The 19,638-nt window shown below is 45.1% G+C and overlaps 1 protein-coding gene across 19 annotated transcripts in view; it reads right to left on the bottom strand.

Moving 5' to 3' along the window:
* The window catches only part of adgrb2 (adhesion G protein-coupled receptor B2), a 112,669-nt gene extending 96,864 nt beyond the window's left edge, over window positions 1–15,805 (bottom strand). For 6 of the 19 annotated variants that reach the window (XM_088278557.1, XM_088278567.1, XM_088278569.1 and 3 more), the window contains exon 1: window positions 15,050–15,801. The gene's annotated coding sequence lies outside the window, so the exon portion shown is untranslated. Of the gene's footprint in view, window positions 1–15,049 lie in introns of all 19 variants that reach the window. The other 13 variants (XM_088278552.1, XM_088278558.1, XM_088278554.1 and 10 more) reach the window with 6 other exon arrangements.
* Between the last annotated feature and the right edge of the window lie 3,833 nt (window positions 15,806–19,638).

The following is a 19,638-nucleotide window of genomic DNA, read 5'->3' as shown; positions in this document are numbered from 1 at the left end:
ATATATTCTGCATGGTAAATAACAAGCGCTGCTGAACTTCATCTGTGGTACTGCTCATTTCAGTGCAGATAGAGCACACAAATGGGATCACGTTGCTGCAGGGGAGACCAACACTGTACATTTGAGAATTAACAGGGAACTGCGATGGAGAACTTTTAAATCATTCATCCTTATGTCCAGGATTGTTATTGTAACTCATTTAATCCCAGCCATTTTCACGAGAGGAAACACCTCAATCACAGTGTTTTTTTTCTGGATTTTGACTGATTTTGCGAGGCCTTTAGAATATTGTGTTCTAAGATATAAAAACAAAAAAAAGACGTATAAATCCGTCTTCAAGAGGCGAGGACTACAATTTTGAAAACGTATATATACGTCTTATGGATTGAATAAGCTTCTGCAGACCTTACTGTTTATCGGATCATTTGAATCAGGTATGTTGTAGCACGGAGAAGGAAAACAGACTGTACGGTGTATTCACAGATTTCAAGCTCATTTTCAGTGCGGGTGGTTGAGACCTAATCTGATTATTACGTATTTGATTATAAAAATTATTTTTGAAATCTTGTATCACTTTTTCTGCCGAAATGCGAATAACAATCACGTTTAGCAAGAAAAATGAAGTAGATGCACTATTTGCTCTGAAGTGGCATGACAACAATTACGTGGTAAGCCAGGTCTGTCCCCCTTGGGCCTTGAGTTAGACACTTGTGGTTCAGTTGATAAGCTGAAAATAATCAGACAACTCGATTCAGCGAAACACCTCTGGCTTATTTTTTATTTTTTTTTGTAAGAATGTATCCTGTGCATACTAACATACTAATCAAGGGCCAATTATGTTAATGGAATGTGAAATCCACATCAAGAAAAGAACCTTCATTCTTCTATGAAAAGCAAGAGGGTGAAATGTGACCCCAATGTACTGTCTGCTAGTAAGGCACCTTGTAGGGGTGGCTCGCTGTGATATTAAGTCGTCTCATATTACGGAGGCGGGGGAGAGTGACAGAGCTGAAACTGGAATTTGGCACTAAAACCGTCACTAATGCTAATTCCAGCGAGGCTCATAAAAACGGTAATCTGTAATAATGGCACAAATGTGTACAGGCAATGGGAGGGGTGACTTCCGTTCCCCTTTAAGCCCCTGACAGTTACACTAACTCACTTTTTTTTTTTTTTTTAACTCAAATTGATATGTTCCCAGCAGAAAATGAGGTACAAAAAGTCTTCAAGGGGGAAACTTGTCATGCAAAGGATGCGTCATTGTAAGACGGCTGCCTGTTAAGTGAATAACGCCGGGATCCTCAATCTTGTTCCTCGACAGCTGAGGTTGAGCAGATAATCCGCAAGATAACAATCCTGATCATTTGAATCAGGTGTGTTGCAGCAGCGAGAAATGGAATACAATACAATACAACTTTATTTATATGGCGCATTTCACAACAGCTCGAGCTGTAACAAAGCGCTTTCCATATGGTGTCATATAAATTAGTGGGCAATTAGAATGCAAATTAAAACTTTTTAAACACATATACAATAGATAGATAGAAGAACAACAGAACGGTGAATACAGGCAGGACACCGGCCCTCGAGGAACAGGATTGAAGACCACTGGAATAAAAGATGAATGATGGCAACAGTTTAAGACTGCAACGTTATTTCCCATCGCTTTACTCTTGAAATTGTCATTAACTAGAGTATTTCTCCATGTGCATGTATGTGTGTCTGTGTTTACTTGCCAGTAAGTGAACAAGAAATTTTGAGAGAAAGCATCAAAATGCTGTGAAATGAGTCAGAAGAGCGGATTAGGGAGGGGTTATAAACCCGTTGTACGAGTTGGGGCCTTTTTCGCTGCAGATCAGACAGAAAGTGGCATGGCAGCCAAATCAGACACCATATTAAGGTGCAGTTAAAAAAAAAAACATGTATTTGCATTTGTTGTCGCATTTTATAAGTTACCTAACGCAAACCGTCTAGGTGAGATCTGCCGACTGGTAATCTGCTGACAAGCAACAATGACCCAGATTCAAATTTGTGCATCTGTCACCACAAACCATATCTGAGTCTTTGTTTTGTTTGAACATATGCGACATGTCTCCAACACAACTCGCAGCACCGTTGATATTTGCTCAAGTGTAAGACCATCTCGGAGGCAGAAATAATGAATACGTGTCTATTGCTATGTCAAGATTCACTTCACTGCTGCATTACCGACACAAACCAACAACTCACAATTGGAATGCTCTTTTGGATTCGTCGTTACATAAAAGCATGGACCGCCTCTCATGTGAGTCGGGGTGAGTTTGACATGACAGCACACAAACACTTTGCATACAAGCACCCACTGCGGGAATGGCCTTTTACTTCCAATTAGGCTTGGTTATTTCAGACAGATGCCAAAAAGAGCAGTAACCCAGCGCATATTTCATACAGTAAAGCGTTTGCCGACTTGCCAAGATGATTTGCTAGTGGCATGCCTGGCTTTTATGGCAACTATAAAGGATGAAAGTCAACTAAAAGAGCCAAGGCTTCAATCACAAAGAACACTTGGTTGAGAAGTTTGGTTCTGGCGTCCAAACCTCAATTCCAATTTTTCTCCGTGACTTAACTAAGGACGACAGGTGCGAGAGACATATTTAGCACATTGTTAGCTGTCGGTTTAAATGTGGCGATGACCTGATGAGATACGCCTTTAACCCACGGAGATTGATGAGGTTACAATTTGGAAAGAGTGATAATGACACAGCCGCAAAGTGACACAAACATGACGGTGCATTTTCTTTTGGAATGTGAACATTCCTGATGGAACATCCTGTCCGCTAGAAAAGGGGGATAGAGATGACTGATCATTGCGGTTAAAAAGCAAATATACACACACGCACACACACGCACACGCACGTTGGTGAAAAGTGTATAGAGATGAGATCTGGCCATCAGCCAGGAACGATATTACAGGTATAATTTATTACCTACTGGCCTCAACTAAACTTGAATTTTGCTGGCAGTAATGCTAAGTAGAAAAGGGGAAAAAAGAAAAAAAAAAGATTTTCACATGCACAGCTACTGAAGTCAATTTATAATGAAAAATATGTCTGAGTAAGGAACATTGACGGTCACAAACTACCATATTTGAGTGAATATAAGGCGCACCGTATTATAAGGGGATGTCTCAAGGAACTGTTCTATTTTTGGAAATTTTCATAGATATGGTGCACCGGGTTATAAGGTGTATCAATGCACATTACGGCCAATAAATCAGTACAGCAAATTGATCAAATTGTATTCAACTTCAATTCAATTATAAAGCCCACTCTAGAAAATGTGAAAATTAAAAGCTTTTAAGTGTACTTTATAATCCTTGGGTAATCTCCAGTAATATTAGTTGTTTTTCATGCAAGATGAAAAATAAATGCCTCACAAATCAAATCACCAATGTATACTATAAGCCAGGTTATTCTCGAGGTGCGGCAATAGACACGATCAGCATCTAGGTCTGTCTATACTTAAAGGAGGGGAGCATTTCCCAGACTAATTGGATGCACGGCACCCTAGCATGCCTGGAGGGATCCACAAAAGTGTGAAATGTATTATCAACAGGAGGTAAAAAAAAAAAAAAAAGGCCCCATCAATCCAATTCTGATCATAACCATAACTGACGTTTTATGATTCATTAGGTATCGTATCGAAAGAATAACACACTGTCACTGTGAACGAAGGCCGGAAAAGCTCTTGATGTGCACCTCTTCAAAGAGGAAAAACTAAATAGGCGGAGGAGAGCTTGCCAATCAGAGTTCAGAGCAACCAAAGAGGGCACGCAGTCGACAGTATCTGAGCTGAGCCTTGATTGGATGCCATGCTTCGCTCGAGTTGTTAAATCCTTCCATCACGTACTGTAGCTTCTGGTAATTAAATGGAAAGTCAGCTCGAGTTGGCTCATGAATGACTTGAACACATTTTCAAAAGGCAAGCCAGTAACCATAGCAGCGGGTTTGCTAAATGAGAAAAAGGACAAGCATTGATTATTAGGAGAGTCAAAATAAAACCTGAGAGGAACGGAAGTGACAGACAAAGCGACAAGATTGGTGAATGTTTGTGTTGTTGCTCGTTGGCCCAGTTGACCGCACATGTTCCGTTGTTTGGGATGGCATTTGCTGTGCTAATAACATGTTGTGGCTCCATGTCACATTTCCCAGAAATTAACGCAAGCGCAGCCAGCACACACAAGCATCAAACGGCAGCCAAAGCAAGGCAGTGAGTTGGAGGAAACACAAAAGAGGGAAAACAAAAAGTGTTTGACAACCCCGCAAACACAATCAGTCTGCATCATGCAAATTTTCCTTCCAAATACTGATGAATCTCCCCTCATGCCGCAGGGTGAAAGATGTAATCATTGAGCAGTCTTTAAAAACAAGAAACAAATGCCGGTTTTATGGAAGACACTTCAAGTGTGGCGTCTGCGGGAAGCAAAAAGACAGCAACTCATGGGACACTTGTGAACTAGACAGACAAAACTGGTAAGGGGTTGTTTGTTCACGTATGCGACAAGACAGCTCAATTGAGTTCCTCACAGGCCCCGGAAGGAGTTAACACTCTAGGAAAGGAGGAACTGTGAAATAGAAAAAAAAATTGTCTCTGGCCTCTGGATGCATGCGAGAAAATACATAGTTATTTAGATTTTTTTTTTCAAGTACAGTTGTCATCACCATCGATTTACCGCATATAAGAATAAAATGATGATAAAGTGACGCGTAAAATAGTGCCTTGAGAAATAAGTATAAATGCTTTGTGACCTTACTCGTAATGTAAAATACTCACTTCAATGATTACCTTAAATGAAAAGAAGGGAAATGAAAGACACAAATGTCCATATTTTTTTCCGATTATAAGGCGCACCGTATAAGGTGCAGTCTCAATGAACGGGGCTGTTTATGGAAATTTCTATTCATCGGGCGCATGGGGTTATTTGCCGCATTAATGCATATGAAGTGCACAAGTGGTATGGTAGAAGTTACACCGACAGGAAATGTGGATAAACCAAAGAATCTGTCCATCCATTCATCCAACTATTTATTGAAATTATTAAGATTGTAAGAGAGGTGACAAAATTATCTCATCTGTCATAATATGATGCACGGTGTATCATCCCCCCCCCCCTCACCCCACCATTCTCCACCCCCCCTCGTGTCAATCGACTGTATCCATTCCTCCCAAGCCGGGGGGCCTTGCTGGAGCTATCGGTTCTCAATCATCCGATCATGCCTAACTGCTGTCAGGAATGAGTGGACAGAATAGAGAAGGCAAGAAGGGAAAGATGTGTATCGATTTGATCAGATGTACTACTCAGCCCTGAAATGGAAAAATAAGCCGGAGTGAGTCGGTGAGGATGCAACGTTTCTAAGTCAACAAGACTGGAAGGGAGGAGAAAGATGCTAGCGGTGGTGTTTATTCGATTAACAGGTGACACTTGAGCGAGGCGTGTCTCTATTCGGCATTCGAGAGCAGAAACAATACGATGGTTGTGTTTCAGTACTATTGTTCCATGAAACTTAGTTTGCGTCGCAGTTCTTTTTAACCAGTCAAATTTGCCAAAGTGGTTAAGATTGACAAGACATTGACTTAAATTTTAGAGGGATTTTCATATTCCTCGTAATAAAATTGCCAATCCATTTTAAGCTTCAAAAAATGGTAACCGCCATTACCTCTGTGCATTCCCAGATCCAGTAACTTAAATCAATTTTGAATCGAATCAATCGAAAATGTGGTGGACTGCGTATATTGCGAATCGTAAAAATGTCACATCTGATGTATTTAGGGTGCGATGGCATTGAAAAAGGAATTTAAAATGCCACAGTTACAGTGATTCAATTGGAAAATACATTTTAACCACTTGAGTTTCCTTGTGTGTGTAATTAATTTTGCTCTCTTTCTGAAGGGTACGGGAACGCCAAGACGGTCTCCATTAGCCCGTTTCTCGAGTAACACTGATAGTCCCATTTGTGAGCGAGAGACTGACAGCATCTAATTACACTTGGAGGTGGTGTACTCCTTGAAGGTGCATTGCTGCCTTTCCAAGATGTGCACTTCTCTTCAGGGTCCGAGCATGCCAGATTTCGGATCAGCACCTAAATTGGTTTCAAGAGAGGTGTGCAGATGGCGTGGTGAGAGGAAATTGTACTTCTTAGCACGCTCAACCGCAAGGGGAATTAAAATGCAGTCACACCCTAAGCTATAAAATCTAAATGGAAGAATCACGAGGGATTTTCTTCATCACTAGAGCATATACGCTGCCATAAGATTTTAAATGTCGACTTGATTGCGCTTCTAGTGACCACTCACGAGGTTCCCTTTCAGGAGATTTTCATGGTCATGGTTTAGAACCGGGGGAAAAAAATCAATTGCAGAGAGCAGAATGAAGGAATTTAGAGCAGGGGTCTTCAATCCTCTTCCAGAGGGCCGGTGTCCATTTCCATTTCTACCTGCTGCAAAACACCGGAATCAAAGGATCAGATAGATCTGCAGACGCTGATCCCGCTCATTTTGAATGAGGTGTGTTCGAGGAACAGGATTGAAGACCCCTGACTTGAAGTAAAGCACTCTTTTTGTTCAACGGATGGATGTACTTACTTTTCGACAGATTTTGCATTTTACATACAGTATATGGATGAAACGTCACCAGTCTAATTGGGCCATCTGCTGTTGGTAAAAAAGTTATCTTGCAACAGCGCATCTTTGAAGATAATGCATTAAAAAGGTGCTCAGAGATTTATCCTGTACATTTGTTAAATTGGAGACATGATCACATTTTGTGCAAAAGGGAATTCAGCAGAAGCCAAAGGGGACTTATCATTATTTGAGCAGAATAAATGAGACTGATTAACAATGCAAACTACACTGCCTGGCTCTGTTGGATAACTGTGAGCACTTTTGGGCCAAGTATTTAGTTAGCGTCACCAAGATTTAGCTTTGAATTTGGCCCAAAATACAATTCAATTCTCTTTAGCCTTAATTTACTGTAAACAAACTATCCCTGGGCAAATGTTGCCACTTAGCCAGCTTGGTAAAATTATAGGAAGTTATTTTAAGCTTAATGAGAGCAGGCTCGTGTCGCAATATATTGGGAATTGACGTAAATTTGCACGTTGCGCTTTTAGGTAGTTTGTTCACACGGATGTTCATTCCGCAGCATATTGCGATTATTCAACATGCACCATTGCGTTAAGGTCTCAACTCACTCTTGCGCTCCAGGGGTAATGCATCACAGAAGTCTGCGGGTGAGGTTAATTACACTGTCGGCCTTAGCAACTCTCCAATCTCATCCACCTGTGTAATTGATGCGAAGGTACAGAAGAGCCACATGATGATACGGTAATGATGCTTAGTTGGGGACGGATCAATGCTGAGCATCCAAAAGTATAAAAATATATATTTTTGATTATCAGGTAAACATGCAAGTAATTAGCAGAGATGGGCACGTTACCTCTCAATCTACAACCTGGGCGCCCTTTCATCATCGTCCCTCCGTTATTCATAAAATAATCTACTTGCATCTCCATCCGTCCTGCATCCTTAAAGTACTTCTGTTTTTTTTTTTTTTTCACTAGTCTGTCCCCAACACCAGAATTTTTTTTTTTAATTGTATGCATTCTTTTTGGTACAGTTTTAGATAGCATTAGCGTATTGGACGAAAACCCACTTCTGTCTTTGCTTAGTCCTTTCTTTTTAAAAAACTTCTCGTCCCCCGCCCTCCATCCCTAAAATGCCAAATCTGGGATGGAATGCCCCTATCTCGTAATTAGTACACGGCAAAAGTGATCATTTATAAGATGTTGCTTGTTGTCTCAAGCATTCACCCATCCCGCTATCTGCACTGCTTATCCTCGGCAGGGTCTTGCCAAATCTCTCTCAGCTGACATTGGGGAAAAGATGGGGTACACATAGGACGGACATAAAATCAATGGCAGGGCTGACACAGACACGGACAACCGCACTCATTCACAACTATGTGTGAGCATTGCCAATGAACCGTTCTCTCTCCCGCCACCCACAACCCGATAATCGTCTCACTTCGATGCCACCTGCAAGAAACACTGGTACACACATATCAATCTCGGAGCTCAAAATAAACACATAGCTGGATATGCATTTAATATTTCCGTGTAGCTGAGTATTGAACTTCACATACATCTTGATAGCGTGCACCGCAGAGATGCTGCAACTTGTCTCCATGGCAACCCCACACTGTAATACACCTGGCATGCTGTGAGGCCACTCAGCAGGCTAACACTATAATTCCACCTGCCCACTATACGTGCTCCAATACCGCACAGCAAGAAGCTTTGACCAGCCAGACGACATGGACAGCTACTCAACACAAAGTATAACGTACGGGTTCCTATAAGGCACACACCGTCTTATAGGGTATACTTCCACAGAACTAATAAAGTACAAATACTGGATGCAAATAACATCACAGCTGGCTTTTTATACTATCGTCTACTTTATTCATACACGAATGACCTGTAAATTTCATTTCATGTTGCACATATTCCAAGTGCATTTTTTTTTTTTAATTCCGATTTATTTCCTACTTTGCCTTTGATGTTGGCTTGCTGTTCACTAAGCAGGAGAATAAAGACGTCATATGTCATGTGCACGTGTGGGCAATGTAATAAACCAGCAGATGACATTGGAATTGTCCTCAAGGGCCAGATGGTGTTACAAGAGTTGGAAAACGGAGCATGTTTGGCTTCGTTGTGAGGCCTAATTCATACAAAATGGGAACAGCCCGCGTGCGGCGTCACCCTATGGATTCAACCATTTTGGAGTTGGGTTGATGGCGCATACTCACAATGGGGAAAAACACAAAAAAATAGTCATCATCTACTTACAGTGAGATATGAAAAGGTAACTACAGGTATATTCGTTTGATCATAGCTGTATGGTAATTGAATATCAGTGCAAAGAAAACAATGTAAGCCGCGTCAGACTGACATATGGCCATATAAGTTGAACAGACGGCAATTAGGAAGCAGTTTAATTCAATGTGATCTGAAAAGGTAATGTTGGCTTAACAACTCAAACACTGACTGGAACACGCTTGGATATCATAACATGACTTATATCCGGCTGCATATTGGGACACTCAATCATTATAATACTGTCAAGTGTCTCATTCACATCGACATTTTATGCGTGATACTGAACGTCTCTTTACCCAAATGCACGTTTACTCGGCGTACACAATCATATTAATTACTGGAAGAACCCACCATGAATTACTCGCGAGTCCTTCCATCTGTTTCAACGGCACACACTTTCGTTCCTTTTTTTCCGGAAAATACATTGATTCAGGATTTCAGGATTATAGCTGTAGATTGCAAATAATTAAAACACTAGAGTACTTTTCAAATTCAAATTTCGATAAGCACAGCTTGACGATGCAGAGAAGAAGAAAAATAAAAGCAACAGCAGATCCTGCCCTCCTGAATTATATGAAGTCAGAGTTTCAAATCAATAGAGTCTGTCAATTATGTTTTTATTTTGTGTGGCTTTTCAATCCTGAGGGGCTTCTATGAAAAATAAAGCATGACAGGCAAATATTTTTGGCATGGGACAAGCAGCGGATTGACCAAAAAATTACTGAGCCCACAGACAAATTGCAGAGTCACTGCATTGGAAAATTCCTTACTTGGCTTAAAATGTTAAATAAAATAAAACTCCCCTCTTTTTGTTTTACGGGCGAGACGATTCGCATATGCGCTTGATTAATTAAAGAAGTAAATTACCGACGTGATTCTTGACAATTCTTTTACTTGTGTCTCTGCCCTCCCGTCCTCCTTCCGGCCAAGTCAGCCCAACAACTCCTAATGAAACCTATCCTTTCACAGTGGTTGCCAAAAGGCCTTCATTAATTATAGACAGCGGTTCTGCAGACTGGCTTTTGTTTCTTGATGATGTTCTTTTTTTCGCCTTAGCCTCACCCGTCATGCTTTTCGACGAGGCGCTCACTTCAAATATTGACACAGTCACCTCGAAGCCGCGCCAAATGAGTGCTGCCCCGGCGACAGAGGCATCTGTGACTCCAAATGGAGCTTGGCCAGCATACAAAGTAGGCGAGCGCTACGCATGCCGCTGAGGATAAAGAAGGCACCTTCCCCAAGAAGATTGACACGGATGTCCGCCCTTTTTCCAAATTATCCGTCAAGCTCGGAGGTAGCAGCACCGCTGGCTCATTGAAATGCTCATTAGCCAAGCGCGTGCAGCCGCTTCAATGCCGCCAGTGTGACTTTGCTTGCTCACCGCACGCTTTAATGTTTTCTGTTTTTAGTGCGCACCCATTTACGGAGTTGTTTCCATGAAAAATAAGACGTGAACGAGGCAGAGAGATGAAAGGTGCGGTTTTGTATGTGCCAGTGAGATAGTGGGGGTAGGGGCTGAGGAGAGGGAGGCGGCAGTGCTGGCATTAGTGCGTGACATGTGGGCGGATATTGAAGATGCTATTAGTATCGCATTTACAGGCCTTATAAAAGTGCCAAAGAGTTGGGTGGTTTTCATACATCTTCGGCTGATACGCGTCACACTGCCGTTTGCGTCTCAAGCTGCAGCAGGTCCGATGATCGTTCAGCGATAGCGATGTCATTACTTGATCCTGTGTCACCATGCGCATTACTTCGCTGGTTCTCGGAACGTGACACACATTTGACACACAGTCACATAATACGAGAAGAGCGGTTATATAATTACGGTCATTTCCCGTCAATATCACACATCCGTGTCTAATATGATTCTCCTAAAAAAGAATACAAAATGTTTTTGTAGATATTACAGTCTCTCAATTTGCGGATAACCTGGCCAATATTTGTTTTCCCCTTGCTCAAGACATTTTAATGGTTTCTGGGTAATGTTGGAGTTGAGTACTGTGGAAATGAGAAGTAGTTAGTAAATCGTAATTTTTTTTTTTTTTTAAATATTAGGAAAACAAGCATGTTGTGTACTGCTAATATGAGCTGATTTTTTCACTGAATATTAATATGAAACAATTTGCATACAGAAGGCTCTCTGCGATGTTTGTCGTCTTTCACAATATTTCATTTTAAAAAATTAGAGAATATTATAGTAACACGCTTGATAAGACTGATACAGCCTCATCAAAGCTGTAGGATAAAGAGAATACCAATGTTGAAATTTGCATACCATTAGCATGGAATGTCTCAAAACATCTTTCAAAATAGTCCAAAACCACAAAAAAAAAAAATTCTTGGCACCAAAATGTGTTAGAGTGAAAAAATGAATGAATAAAGTTTCAAAAGATACCGATTAAATATTTTGATAATTTTAGTCAATAAATTCAATAAATAGATCAATAAAACTCAGGTAGGCTATATCATGAAAACCAACAGTCTGGTTGCTAACTACGACGTTAGGAATTGAAACCTGAACAAACCATTTGCAATTCATTAGTGAACTTGAATGGGGAAGTAAAAGCGTTTTACTGTCTAGCCGCAACATTGTTAAACGGAATTGCTCAGATTGGTTTCCCAGCTTATATAACATACTTGCGCAGCCACTTGTTGCGATAAGCAGAATAGCTGGAGCATTCCTTTTGCGGCCCAGAGCGAGAAAAATTACTTCTTTATTTATCCCAGCGACACAAATAAATCAGCTAGACATACATATAAATGATAACTCCGTCTAGAAGGACCATGAGATGGTTGCCTTATAAACGGTGTTTAAACGATTGGAAAATTAAATGCGGTGAGGCACCACGTCTCTGTGTGTGAAATCGTTTGAGTTTGGGTTAATCCTCCTGACGTATTTACTATAATACACTGGGGAATGCCACTTGATCTCATTTTGGATTGTGGCCCTGGTGAGGATCAGGATGTCCACGCCGAAGCCAAAAAGCTCCACATCAGGAGGATCATCCTCGACAAGCTTGAGAGTTCTCTGGTGATTTCTACAGAAATTGGCCGTCGCTGCTCCGGCACATTAGGAATTAACCTGCGATGTATCGGGAGTACTTCTGGATTTGCTTACTTTATGCAGTTGCAATATAAAAAAACAAACAAATCACTTCACTGGAGATAATTCCATTTCAAGATAAATCCGACAGGTATGCTGACTTTCTGTCACCTGCTGACGTTTGGATGTGAACAAATTAATTACATTTAGTAAAACTTAGTAACGCTAATCCTTTGATTTAAGTGGTCTATTGTCACACTTGGCACACAACCTTTTCACCGGAATGCAGTCTTAGTCATTCCAACGGACGGTGTTTGTTGCGATGAATTCCTTCTGGCTTGTGCTATGATATTTGCTTCTAGAACCACGTGCAGGGATCCAACGGTGAGAAAGGTTTACAGTCTCTTCGGGGATATACTGTACATTGACTACCGTATTTTTGGGATTATAAAGCGCACTGGATAATAAGGCACAGTCTCAATAAACAGGTCTACCTTTTTGGGGGGAAATTTCCATGTAGAGGGCGCACTAGGTTATAAGGTGCACCGGGTTATGAGGCGCACTGGGGTATAAGGTGCATTATTGCACATTAAGGGAACCCAACCAGTATAATATATGTCATACAAAAGTTCTGATGGGGAGTTATAAGTCATAAATGTTTCAAAAGATGTTTATGCCCTCTGCCGATTGATGAATATCTACATAAGTGTATATTAGGACACGTGGCAAAATGTAGCATTTTCATACGCATGGCCGTCATTTCTTTTTCCAGGATGACAAGCGATTATTAAATTGTCAACAAAAAGATGTGCCTCGGGATACGTTGACAAAACACCAACCGCGCCACTTCACAGATGGGGAAATTGTGGGTTCAAATTCACTGAAGCGTCTTGACTCAACCATTGTCCATGACTGCTGTCTGTCCTCGACTCTGCGGGGTTACAAATCAGCCCTCTCACACATCCAACTCATCAGCCATCACCCCCGGGTTGCTCATCACCGCTAAAAGGGGACTCAGTCCTGCCGGCTCCATTAGTTCTCAACGGCAGCCCAAAGAAATAAAAAAAAATAATGAGATCAGTCTGCGTATCTTTAATAAAAGAACCCAAAGTCAAATGTTTGCAGTGCTCCTTGTGGTGATAGCGGCAAGATGAGGCAAATGCTTCTTTAGATGGTTGAAAATGATGGTATCGCCTATCATGATCTAATTGTCATGAGAGTAAGTTCATTTAGGTGGACATTTATAGTTCAACAAACTACACACAAAAAAATTATAAAGTGTTGTGATAGTTACCTTTAACTAAACCTTGATGTATGCATGAATGTAGCAGTTTTTGCACAGCGTTGCCACCTACGGGATTGGAGTGTAACGACACCATGTGGCTGTGGTCGTCAATATTGTTTGTTGTCAACAGAAACGAAACTTCACAAACTTCATATCCTTCTTAAATATTTAAGTTGGGGAACAATACAAGGGAGGATTTTTTTGCAATTTTAACAACAGCAAAATGTAAAATATATTGTTGAATTGCCCAATTGAAGATTTGTTGCATTTTATTTTTAAACACAGTTATCTTGCTATTCCATTTCTCCTACGTATTATATTACATTAAACTAAAAACAAGGAATTATTGTTGTGACTGACTTTTTTTTTTTTTTTTGGTGACTTTCTTCAGCATTCTGATTGGCTCATTAGGGGGTAATAGCACCACCTGTTGTTTGGCATGCACATAGCAGCCTGCATCTAATAGTGCAACATACATACTTGTTGATGCTTGGACTTGTGGAAAACACAATTATGTTCACATTACTAATTGGGATAAATTGAATTAGTGTTCATTGCATGACAGAGAAAAGAGAGCGAGAATTGGAGTGGATGCTCGGACCTCGGATGCTTGTCATCCAGCTTCAGCGTCACCGAAGCCATCTGCTTGCCAAGAGATCTTGGAGTGTGTGACTCCGAGACCTTTCGAACTTAAGTCAGTTGAAAATAAATGACAAAGGGAGATGGCGAGAAGGAGCAGCGGCAGCGACATTGCGGCACGACGCCCGTCTGCACTGACAACAGGCGGCCTGAAAATGAACCAGACCTCCCTACGTGTGTGAAGTGATCACTTATCTCCCAAGGGCCTTCTGGCGCCGTGGTTAACCCACCCGTGACCTTATCGATCCACATGTGAAAATTGGAGCGTCTGTTTAACATTCGACTGATGTTCGCCACAGCGCTTATTTGTCATCATATTGACAGGAAAAGCCATTCAATATGAATAATGATGTGTTTTTTTTTTTTTTTTTTTTCTTGATCTGATTGATTTAGGTGTATGGGCATGTCTTCTGTAGCGGTTACGACACAAAGTTGGTGCTTAGGAATGGACACTTCATTTAGGCACACCTGCTCGATTCTCCACTGTAGATTTAAAGACCGTGAACAGAAGCTACAAAAAAAAAAATGGAGATAAGTGATCTATTTTACACAAGCACACATTTATTGGTTCGTGCTCATTATTGTGGATGCTGTTGCGAACAAGTGCACTACATCACACAGAGTGGGTGGTGCTTTTAATATGTTGCTTTCTAACGTGTTGAGAACAAGGAGGAGGGGGGGGGGGGAGAGGGGGGTAGAAGTATTTGAAACGTGCGCGTGTAGTTCCAGGCCACTGCAAACTACAACCAGTCCATTCGTAATGATGCAAAGTGACCACGCAAATCAGATTCTAATCCGTTGCAACGGATCTCATTAGGCTGTGCAGGTGAGGCTAATTAAGTGGCCGGTGAGTGTGGCTTTTTGTCACAGTGTTGCTGCGGCATTCAGTGGATCAACTCTGCTCGCGGTGCCGTTAAAGAATGCACCATAATCCGAATCAATTGTGCTTTTTTTTTTTTTTTTTTTCTCAAACTCGCCACACGTCGCAACACACTTGGGCTCCATGTCTGAGAATCTCGGTCATCTGAGGTTATTTTACACGCTAATCATCGTCATCACCATCACGTTTAGGATAAAATCAATAGCCCGAAGCAGCATGCGTCAAGAGATTTTTTGGGGAGGGCGCGAGGGGGGTCGTAAAACATTGTGAGTACAAATGTACGTTACCTGATCGTTGTCAGAAGTAGTTATTTGACGTAACGAGTAATCCCCGAACGGTTCTGTGGATCCAAATTAAGTTTCTCATCCATGGCACGTCTCAGGTGCAGAGAGCGAGAGAGACTATCACTCATTCATTCATTCTGAATGCAGTTCCGGAATCTTCTCCACACGAATGTTCTTGGCGAGCAATCCCATAAGTGAAATAAAAATAAATCATAAGGAAATTCCAAAAAAAAAAAAAAATCGAACAAAATAAAAAAGGAGGGGCGCAAAAATCATAAAGTAGGCATGAGTCAAAAGGAAAGAAAAAAGATCAACACGAAAGGGGAAAGGAAAGATAAACAAAAAGCCTAGAAAGGGGCCACCGTCGTTACGTTGGTTGTTAGAAAAAAGAAAACATAAATCCATGTCATATAATCTCCATGGTTTTGGTGCATGTATATTCCAAAGCAAAGAGACGGGCTGCAGTAGCAGTGGCAGCGGAGTGGGAGCTTTTTTTTTCCCGACCGTACCCGGTATTCCAAGTCCAAGAGACCTCTTGATTTGACGCAAAAAAAAAAAAAAAAAAAGCCGAAAAAATAGTCGAAGTACCCCCACCTCACGGCCCCTCTTCGCTTGATTCGCGGTGCCAAAGGAGAGGGGGGCGGCGGCGGTGGGGGGGGGGGGGGGGGGGGCGAGAATCTGTGCTGTACAATTCGGAGAGAATATCCACAGGCAGCGGCTCTCAGTCGGCATCTGCCTCCTCTGCAGTCGCTTCTCAAGCGGAGTCGGGATGCGCGCCCCCGCTGCCCACCACCAGGGAATCTCAGGCGCGTTCACAGAACACCCCCCCCCCAAACACACGATCCACCGCCCCCTCACACATCCCATTCGTATGCCGCCCACTCCAGCTCTTCCTCGCATTGCATCGTGAATCGTGACGTCTGCATGCGCACTTTCCCCCCCAAAAAATACAGAATCTCATGACTGAGAAGACATTTATGTCATACCATCTGGAGACAGAACAAAATGCAAACACGTTCAGAACCTCTCTCAACACATTCTGTTAAAGTCGAGGTAAACATTTATTTTTTCCCTGCGGTCAATTTAATCGGTAATATACTTTGATTTGCCATTGCTTTGCTTTTGATGGACTTCTGTCTCATGCATTTGCAAGCTAACAGCCAATCAGAGACGACATCATTTGGCATAGTGCGATTAAAACCCTACATCGAAAGCCTAAACCTAGTTTAAAAAAAATTGGAACCCTCACTATATTAAAACCTGTTTAAATCCAAATTTTAACCACTTTGAACAACTGTGAGTCGACTTGGAAAGCTCAGCCCTCATTCAAAACCCTAACCTTAGTTTAAAACCCAATTTATGTGACGGTTCGGGTCGGGGAGGAGGGCGTGGCAGTTCTGTTTGTTACAGGTTCACGATCCACCCAGCCAGGCTCTCCTCCGGAGAAAGTGGGCGTCGGCTCCGGCGCACCTGCAGCTCGTTGCCGGCAATCAGCGCCGGCTTAAGAACCAGCCACGCCAGGAGTCCGACGCCGGATTATCTTGTCACCTCACGTGGTACTGGCTCATGTCTCGTCTTGTTTCCCGTTCGCCTGACTCGCCTTGCTCTCGTGCTTGCTTGACCCCTGCTCTGCCGTCTCCCCCCTCTAGCCGACCTGAACCCGTCTGGTCCCGCTCCGCACGCCAGCGCCTCCGAGATCCCGCCCGGCAAACATCCCGCCAGCGCTCTCCGCTCCGCCGTGCTTCGCGCTACCACGCCAGCCCGACTTCGCCTCCCAACACGTCTCGCTCGACCGCACCCTCGTCCGCGCCACCCGGCACTGGCCCGTCGGCTTCCTTCGACGCTGTCCTGGACGACGCCTGCCTTGCGGTGGACTCTCTCCAGCTCGCATCCCCACTCCAGCCTTCAATAAACCCTGTTTCCCACTCACCTGTCGCTTTCGGGTCCTCCTTCCTTCCCACACGGTTCATAGAACCGCGACAGAATAATCCGGCCAAGTTAATGGACCCCGCGACCACGGACCCCCTGGGCGAAGCGCTTGCCCACCAGGGCAGCGTGCTCGAGCGCCATGATCGAATGCTGCAGGAAGTTCCGGGCTCCCTCCAGGCCATCCAACACCAGCTCTCGCACCTCTCTAACCAGGTGGGTTCACTCGCTCCCCCCTCCAACCTCCCCAGGGACGCGACCCTGGCCCCCCCGGCCGCCGCATTGCATTATGCGGGCGGTCGAGAGCCCCACGTTCCTACTCCCGAACCCTACTCCGGGGACTTGGGCTCGTGTAGCCAATTCTTACTCAGCACTTCCCTGGTTTTCGACCTCCAGCCCCACAGTTACGCTACCGAACGGGCCAGGATCGCTTATACCATCAACTTGCTTCGCGGCCGCGCCGCCAAGTGGGCAACCGCATTGTGGGAGGCGGCGTCTCCTGCGATGTCTACTTACGCGGATTTCAGCCAGGAGTTACGCCGTGTCTTCGACCACCCGGTGCAGGGGCGCGAGGCGTCCCGCCGGCTCCTCTCCCTCCGACAGGGTTCCCGCTCCGCGGCCGATTTCTCGGTGGAATTCCGCATCCTGGCCCACGAGAGCCGTTGGAACGAGCCGGCTCTCCGCGAGGCGTTTCTCAACGGGTTGACCGACGCCCTCAAGGACGAGCTGGCGATCCGAGACGAAACCACGACGCTCGAAGAACTAATCGCCCTGGCCATCAAGGTGGACCATCGGTTGCGGGACCGGCAGGCTGATCGTTTCCGACGCCCCGCCAGAGTCGCCGCCCGGGCAGCCATTCCCCGACCCGAGGTTCGCTCGCCATCGCCGGTTCAGCTATCCACCGGCGCGGAGGAACCGATGCAGGTAGGAAGAACTACTCTGGACCCTCTGGAGCGCCAGCGCCGTCGGTCCCATCAGCTCTGCCTGTATTGCGGCCTCCCCGGCCACGTCTTGATCCACTGTCCCAGTAACCCAAAAGAGCAGGCTCGTCGTTGAGGGAGAGCCCAACGCCGAGCCTGCTGGTCTCCGCTTCTGGCTCTTCTTCCCGGATGTCCATCTCCGCCCGGCTGCTGGGTCCACACACCCCCCGCTCGGTCACCGCGCTGGTCGACTCGGGGGCCGACGGCAGCTTCTTGGACCTGACCCTTGCCCGCCAGCTCGGCATCACCATGGAACCCATTCTGTCTCCCCGAAGGGTGGTCGCGCTGGACGGACATCTCATCGCCCGGGTCTCCCAACAGACCGCTCCCCTGACCCTCATCGTCTCTGGAAATCACCGGGAGTCCATCAGATTTTTTCTGATTCACTCTCCCCAGGTCCCCCTGGTCTTAGGGTTCCCCTGGCTCCAGAACCACAATCCCACCATCGATTGGAGGAGGTGCGTGCTGACAGGATGGAGTGAGTTCTGCCACTCCCACTGCCTGCGTTCAGCGGATCCGCCCCCTTCCTCTACGCTTCCCCCCCCCCCTCCCCCTGACGTCTCCTCCGTTCCCCCGGACTACCACGACCTGGCGCAGGTCTTCAACAAGGACCTTGCCCGTACCCTCCCCCCCCATCGTCCGTACGACTGCGCCATCGACCTCCTCCCGGGGGCCCCCCTGCCCAACACCCGGCTATACAACATCTCCAGGCCAGAGAAGGAGGCCATGGAGACGTACATCCGGGAGTCACTTGCGACCGGTCTCATCCGCCCCTCGTCTTCTCCTCTGGGCGCGGGCTTCTTTTTCGTAAAAAAGAAGGACGCCTCGCTCCGCCCCTGCATTGACTTCAAACCATTAAACCAAATAACGGTCAAAAACAAGTCTTCGCTCCCCCTCATCGACCCGTCGTTCGAACCCCTATGTGAGGCCCAGATTTTCTCAAAGTTGGACTTACGAAATGCTTACCACCTGGTCCGCATCAGGGAGGGGGACGAGTGGAAGACGGCATTCAACACACCATTGGGGCACTTCGAGTATCTGGTGATGCCTTTCGGACTTACCAACGCCCCCGCCGTCTTCCAGACCCTCATGACGGACGTTTTCCGCGACATGCTCAACCGGTTCGTATTCATATACCTCGACGACATCCTCATATTCTCCCGCTCTCTCGCAGATCACCGCCGGCATGTTCGACTGGTCCTCCAGCGCCTCCTGGAGAACCGCCTCTACGTGAAGCCCGAGAAATGCGAGTTCCACGTCCCTTCGGTGCCCTTCCTTGGCTATATCATCGCCAGGGGGCAACTTCGCCCCGACCCGGCCAAGATCCAGGCCGTGGCGGAGTGGCCCCAGCCCACCACCCGGAAGGAGCTGCAACGTTTTCTCGGATTCGCAAATTTCTACCGCCGTTTCATCCGGGACTACAGTAAGGTCGCCAGTCCACTCACCGCGCTTACGTCCACAGCCACCACATTCCAGTGGACCCCGGCGGCCGCCCAGGCCTTCACCCACCTGAAGAAGGCCTTCACCAGCGCCCCCGTACTCCGGCACCCAGACCCCGCCCTCCAGTTCATCGTGGAGGTGGACGCCTCCGACACCGGGGCGGGGGCCGTCCTCTCCCAGCGGGATTCCGGCACCCAGGTAGTCCATCCGTGTGCCTTCTTTTCCAGGCGCCTATCCCCCGCCGAG

Source organism: Idiotropiscis lumnitzeri, chromosome 16 (genome assembly GCF_059441095.1).
Source record: "Idiotropiscis lumnitzeri isolate Australia: NSW breed Sydney's pygmy pipehorse chromosome 16, RoL_Ilum_1.0, whole genome shotgun sequence".
Classification (NCBI taxonomy): Eukaryota; Metazoa; Chordata; class Actinopteri; order Syngnathiformes; family Syngnathidae; genus Idiotropiscis; species Idiotropiscis lumnitzeri.
This window is presented reverse-complemented; position numbering and strand designations above follow the sequence as displayed.